The 7,292-nt window shown below is 45.8% G+C and overlaps 1 long non-coding RNA gene across 2 annotated transcripts; it reads left to right on the top strand.

The window, feature by feature from the left end:
• Window positions 1-212: 212 nt before the first annotated feature.
• LOC127491477 (uncharacterized) lies at window positions 213-7,055 on the top strand. 2 transcript variants are annotated; one of them, XR_007920184.2, is made up of 3 exons: window positions 213-324; window positions 4,079-4,423; window positions 4,676-7,055. It is a non-coding gene; the product is annotated as an uncharacterized lncRNA (long non-coding RNA). The 2 variants fall into 2 exon arrangements; XR_011385026.1 differs by lacking the exon at window positions 213-324 and adding an exon at window positions 3,524-3,663.
• Window positions 7,056-7,292: the final 237 nt, after the last annotated feature.

Genomic DNA, 7,292 nt, shown 5'->3' with positions numbered 1-7,292 from the left:
GGATACAGCTTAACAAGTTAATTGGCTACAGGGCCTTCTGAACCAACCAACGTTCAGTTCCTATGACTAAACACTACATTGGTTTTGTCTGTTGGGCCCAATACAGGAATCTAGTCCCAATCAACAGCATTTTAGACAACGTTATGTAACAGAGCAAAGCCAATTCCTAGGAAGATGGTGGTGGAACGTCCCAGGGGTAACAGCTTGTAGCAGCCTGGAGAAAGCCCAAGTTCATTTGCAGCAAGAAGGAGAAAGGACAGCACTGGGAGAGGACCAACCGTATGCTCGATGCAACAGACCCTGTGAGAGGAGATTTTCAGCTCTGTAAGTTGGAAGCAAAACTTTGATAACGCATAGAAAGTTTAATGAAGAAAAATAACCCCAGGAAAAAAAATGTTATAAAATAGAAGAATTAAATTATATTTTGTGGTTCTACTATATATTTATATAACATATTAATATATCATTTATATATTTATATAACCATACTTCAACAAAAATTTAATATTGGTTTAACCAAAATTGTGAAATAATTATGACACGTAAAGCGAGAACATATGTGTGTATTAGTGGGTAGATTGTAAGGGAACTGAAAATTCTCATTTCTCATGGTGGAAAACCAATAGGTGATGGCTTAACTTAAAAGAAAATCTAAGCAGGGGTGGGCGTTGAGGCCAGCAGTTGAGATACCCATTCCTACTTTGGAGTGCCTGGGTTCTCTTCCCAGCTCTGACTCTTAACTCTGAACTTCTGCCACCACAGGCCCTGGGAGGCAGCAGTGATGGCTCAAGTAGCGAGTTCCTGCCACCCTCGTGGGAGACCTGGGTTGAGTTTTTTTTTGATTCCCAGCATCAATGCTGGCCCAGACCTAGCCATTGTGGGCATTTGGTGAATGAACTAGAAGATAGGAGCTCATTCTCTGTCTAGCTCTCAAATGAGTACTCAATAAAATTTAAAAATCAGTGAAAAATAAGCAAATTACTTGGAAACATGGAGGTGGCCGGCGCCGCAGCTCAATAGGCTAATCCTCCAACTAGCGGCACCGGCACACCGGGTTCTAGTCCCAATCGGGGCGCCAGATTCTGTCCCGGTTGCCCCTCTTCCAGTCCAGCTCTCTGCTCTGGCCCGGGAAGGCAGTGGAGGATGGCCCAAGTGCTTGGGCCCTGCACCCCATGGGAGACCAGGAGAAGCACCTGGCTTCTGCCTTTGGATCAGCGCAGTGCGCTGGCTGCAGCGCGCCAGCCGTAGCAGCCATTGGAGGGTGAACCAACGGCAAAAGGAAGACCTTTCTCTCTGTCTCTCTCTCTCACTGTCCACTCTCCCTGTAAAAAAAAAAAAAAAAAAAAAAAAAAAAAAAAAGGAAACATGGAGGTAAGTGCCGACATCCCATTTCACTCCATGAAAAAACCTGAGAGTTGAAAATACCACCTTTTCAGGACAGGATTTAGAGATGAGGGGAGGTAGGATTTGGAACTGATTTTTTTTTTATTAGCCTTGAAAAACTATTTGATGCTATATTACATTCACAAAGTACTTTGATTCAGTGTAGTAAATAGGTCAAGAACAGGTGGGAAACTAAATGTCCCATTCAGAATAGTTCTTCTTACAATGACATCTAAAGGATGAAGAGGTGGAGGGAGCTGGGCGTGGGGTGGAAGTGGATCTGAGATGGATGTGATAGTCTGGGTCACAGGGTAGGCTTTGGAACCTGGTGAAGAGGGAGAAGAATGATGTTTTAAGGTTCCAAATCTTGGGGAGGAAGTGTAAGAAACACCTGCCCATAAATGGTGTTGCAGCTTAGCACAGGTATCTGGAGGCCTTTCCCACTGTGGTCTCTCTGCATCACTGGGACCAGACAAGAGGAAGACAGGCATCATAAATGAGAAGACATAGGACACGAAGGTGGAGGAGCAACTTGGATAGAGGCCTGTGAGCTGTATGTCATTTTCCACACTGCATAATGAATTCGTCACAGCCCACCAAACTCACAAGGAAATGTCCTCATGTGTTAACAGTCCATTGGCAACTACTTGGAATAATTAAAGAAATCTCAAGTGCCTTTAGCCGTCACTGGACTATCATTTTACTGATGGTGAACTTTTTTATAAACAGCTTTTGTGGATTTACTGTGACCTGAACCTTCAACCAAACTTTGCCTTAAGATTTAAAATTTCTCCACTGGAGCCAGTACTGTAGTGCAGTAGGTTCATCCTCCACCTGCAGCGCTGGTATCCCATATGGGTGCCGGTTTTAGTCCCAGCTGCTCCTCTTCCAGTCCAGCTCTCTGCTGTGACCTGGGAAGGCAGGAGAAGATGGCCCAGGTGCTTAGGCCCCTGCACCCACGTGGGAGACACAGAAGAAGCTCCTGTGTCTGAGTCTGGAAGCTCTATTTGACAATCTCTGCATCTCTAGCAGCTCCTAGCAGTACCAAATGGACTAGAACAGGTAGAAGCAAATAAAGACTTGAAGAATAAGTGTTGTTCCCTACGCTGGAGAAAGTTAGAGAAGGCGGCTTCCCTTGGAGACAGATGGCTTGGCAAGCAGGAACCCTGCTGGATTTACGCTCTCACTTTTTCCCCTGCTGGGTGCTGTTGTGCAGGGTATAACCGGTGCAACCGTACAGGACACATTTGCTTCCTCGCTGTGTGACCATGATCACATTAGGTAAAAGCTCTCAGTCTCAACGTTGTCTTTGGTAGACTGCACAGAACAGTAGACAACACGTGGCAGGGCTGTTTGCAGAAAAAGTGCACGGAAAGCAACTGCTAGGTGCCAGGCAGAGAGTAGGGGGCTCCAGAACTGGTAGAAGTCCTGGCGGTTACCGTCTAGAATGAGATATGAAGGAAGCATTGGAGGTTTCCAGCCTTGGGCTGGCATTTTCATCTTTGACAAAGGTGACTCCAGCAGCGTGTGGAGCAACGAATTGAGTGGAGGTAGAGAAAGGAGTTGACAGACTTTCCAAGGCCAGCTGAGAGAGAAGAGATCCACAGCAGGGCAGAAGCGCGGCTCAGCAGCAGAAACCTGTTTGCTGCACATCCTTTGGCTCCTGGCCCTGCCTCTGCGAGCCTGCTTCTCTGCAGGAATCCCTAGGAACCTATGCACACTGCCCAGCTCCCAGGACCGGTGCCAAAGCCATCAAGCATGGAACAACGCATGAAAGGAGAAGGGTGGGTTGGAGGAGAGGAAGAGGCTTCCCAGGGGACATAGGAGACTCCAATGTGGATCCATAATCACCCCCCGGAAACTTCTGCAACCCGAATGTCCAAACGAGAAGTTTAAAGGAGAGTGAAAGCGCATACGATGCACACGTGCTCACTGTATACGTTTCTGAGATGGGAGCCAGACTGAGAGAGCCCACGCCAGCTGTGGAATGTTTTCCAGAGCTCCCAGGCGCAGACTTGCAGGCAGGAGTGGGAGGCTGGGGAGGGGGGCGGGGCTTCTCCCTACAGGCTTCTCTCTGGATACTGAGCTCACGTGCCCATTGCGATTGAAAACACATGCGCTGTCAGGCCAGGCAGGAACCAGAAATCAACAACGTAAAAATACTGCCGCGCGCAGACACCCTCCCTCCGCGATCTCGCCCCGCCTCCCCAGTCTCCCTTCATTTCTTTATTGGCAACGGGGCTCGCTGGGGAAGAACAGGCTCCCGTCATAAATAATCAGGCAAGTGGAGGCTGTGCATAGGGTTGTGTCTCTATTTCTGCGTCATTCTAAATGCACCTGAAGTTGGAACAGAGGAGGGAGAGGTCTCCAATGGCCTGCTGGGAAAACTGAGAGGGGAGGGCTTTTCCTTCTTCTGGGAGGGAAGGAATTGTTCAGTGTTCTGCTTTGTTTTTCCATTTGTGCCATATGGCAGCGGCACCATCTCAACACCTGCAGCCGTAACAAGAGGCAAATTCGCCTCCAAGCGTGAACCTGAGCATGGAATCTCAGAGCAAAAGCATCTCTTGATTGAGCCAGGACTTTCAACCTATGGCCCAGAGATGCTTTTATGGGGTTCACAAGCATCCCCCAAATTTTGCATTGTGGTGGGGTGGATGGCGTCCATGTGCACACACATCATTTTTTTTTCCCCTAGGGAGAAATCTCACAGGCTGTTACCAAATTCTCAGCAAGATCCATTACCAAGAATGTCGTGAATTATCCATGTTAGCCCAGCGCCCCTCCCCATTCTCATCTCTTTGCTGTTTCATTCACGCATCAGTCCAGTTTATGCTTGAACACCCCCAGTGATGAAAAGCTGACAGAACAGCCCGATAATTGAGAACAGAAGCCTTGGAACAGGTGCTCTGCGGCTCCAGTCCTGGTGCTGCTGCCACCGAACTGCAGGAGTTTGGGCCAGTATTTCAGCCTTGCTCATCATCAGTTTCGTCATCAACACAAGAGGCTACTGCAAAAAGCTAGCGGGAAACAGAATTAAAAGGTAAGCTTGTTTTTGTGGAGAAAAAAAATGAAGTCAATGGATCATTTTTCCTTAGTTTACTTTTGTCATGAACTTTTTGAAAAACCCTCCAGTATGGGTTATAACGCCTCTTAGGTATTTTCGAGAGGATTAAGTGAAATACTGTATGTAAGCCTTTTAAAACAGCATGTGGGAAGTAGTAAGTGAATAATAACAAGGTCATTGCCACCATCGCGTTTATCAACATTACTCTTCATCCTTATGTTGAACCAGGTCTTCCTTAACACTTGGTCATGCAGAGCCGGAGACAGCTGCCCATGACTCAGTAGCACTCCCTGGAAAAGGCTTCAGCTAAAACAGCGCACCACAGTAACACCAGCTCCGCTGGAAAGGAAAAACGAGAACTAGAGAACTTAGACTCAAGATGACAAAGAAAGGGTTTTGTCTGTTTCAGGAAGACATTTGCCAATGAAGATATTCTTCACAGCTTCTAGAGGGTAGTTCTAAAATTTAAACATCAGTGAGCAAATTCAGCATCTGGTTATTCTTAACTTTTATCCAAAATCTTTGCCAGGGTTCCTGTCACTACTAGCGCTGTCATGAACATGTGATTTCTTACGAATGCTTCTAACCCAATACCTCCCTGTGTTAGGATGAATGCAGCCTTGGACAAGTTAGCGTGTTACAGGGGGCAGTTCGCTTCTGTTCCTGATCTGCACTGTAAGTTCCGTAAGAGCAGGAAGGGTGGCTATCCTGATTGCCTTTGAGTTCCCAGCACCTACCGTGGTGTCTGCTCCTGTTAGGAACGTAATAGATGTTTGTTGAATGAATGAATGAACGAACTTATAAGCAATTAGTAACAGGTGAAAAGTAAATCATGTCCCTTTATTCATCCAGTTTCGGTTATAAAGATATATGTAATAAGTTATTATATCCAATTTCAATTATAAAAATTTATGTAATGATCCAAGAGCATCTGAAGACATGTTGTGTATTTTCTCACTCCTGAAACCATTTCCTTTTTTTAAAAAAAAGATTTTTATTTATTTATTTGAAAGTCAGAGTTACAGAGAGAGATAAGGAAAGGGAGAGAGAGAGAGAGAGAGAGAGAGAGAGAGAGAGAAAGGTCTTCCATCCGCTGGTTCACTCCCCAAATGGCCGCAATGGCCAGAGCTGCGCTGATCCAAAGCCAGGAGCCAGGAGCTTCCTGCAGGTCTCCCATGTAGGTGCAGGGGCCCAAGGACTTGGGCCATCTTCCGCTGCTTTCCCAGGCCATAGCAGAGAACTGGATGGGAAGTGGAGCAGCCGGGACTAGAACCAGCGCCCAGATGGGATGTACCTGCTATGTTTTAAGTAATATACAGGACCAAAAGAGCCTCTGCCTTCAGTGACCTAGTGAGAAACAAACACTTCTGAAATGTGAGAATAATAATTTGAGCACTGATATGGTGACAACAATGGGCAACTAGCACAACAAATTTACAAAGGCAAAAATCTATTTAAAAGTTCAACCTCAGGGCCGTCACTGTGGCACAACAGGTTAAGCTGTCACCTACAAGGCCAGCATCCCATATGGGTGCCAGTTTGAGTCCCAGCTGCTCCACTTCCAATCCAGTTCCGCACTAATGTGCCTGGGAGGGCAGCAGAGAATGGCCCAAGTCTCCTGCACCACGTGAGGACCCAGTGGAGTTCCTGGTTCCTGCTGCATCCTGGCCCAGCCCTGGCTGTTGCAGCCATCTGAAAAGTGATCTGGAGAATGAAAGACCTTCCTCCTCCTCCTCTTCCCTCCTGTGCCCTTCCCTCCTTCCCTCATTCTCTCTGTTGCTCTGCCTCTCAAGTAAATAATTTTTCAAAAAGTTGCTCAACAGCAAGCAAGGGCATGAAAACTAAAACTCCAGTGAGATCTCACGTTTTGAATAATTAGAGGGTTTCTTCAGATGGCTAGGGAACATGCATTTTATAAATCATGGATTCCACACACGTTTATACCAAAATAAGTATATTTTCAGATTCCACTTTCCACAGCCTCAGTCCCCTTGCACAATTTGAGAAGACTGAAAAGGAAGGGAGGGTGCAGGACTGGTGGATCTGGGGGCGTCAGTCATTCCTGTTCAAAGTGAGCAGAAGGATAGGCAGCCTGCCAGGGCCCTTCCAGAGAGCACCTTGGCAGGCAGTTGCAAAAACGTTCGTTCGCACACCCTTTGACATCGCACTCCCACTTGTATAGATACATCCTTGGGAAGTTATTGGAGACATCCACAGAGATACATGTGCAAACATATTCATTGCAGCAGCATTCATAAAAAAAGTAGGAAACTTAAATATCTGATGTTAGGAGAGAGATTAAACTGCAATATATATAATCTAATATTATACCTAGGATACCTCTATGTCATAAGCAAGTTTGTTTTTTTTTAACCAAGAAAATGTTTGTAGTTTATTGCTAAGTGCAAACTTTAAAGGGGAAAATATGTCAGTGCAGAAACTCAGTAATAGGCGGTCCCTCTGAGCTGGTTAACACCTAGCTTCTTTTGGGCCTTAACCCCTCCATCTTCATCTACAATGGAGATGAGTTCCTTTTCTCTTATATTTTCACAGCTCCATAGCCTCTCCTTATCACTTGTCAACAATAAGAATAAAGTTGTAATTTGCATTGGTTTGTGTGACTCTGCTTAATGTTGGACTCTCCAACCAGACCATAGCTGAATGAAGGAAGGGGCCTGTGCCTGGCACATTAAGTATACCATTATTTTGAAATGATGAGATGTGACCCCCATCTTAATATAAAAATCTGTAAGCATATATGGGGAGGAGACTGTGAGAGCATTTCCACTATCAATATTTTAATAATAGAGTTTCTAGGACTAGAAACTTCCAAGTCTTCTGACTT

This window comes from Oryctolagus cuniculus, chromosome 1, assembly GCF_964237555.1.
Source record: "Oryctolagus cuniculus chromosome 1, mOryCun1.1, whole genome shotgun sequence".
Lineage (NCBI taxonomy): Eukaryota > Metazoa > Chordata > Mammalia > Lagomorpha > Leporidae > Oryctolagus > Oryctolagus cuniculus.
This window is presented reverse-complemented; position numbering and strand designations above follow the sequence as displayed.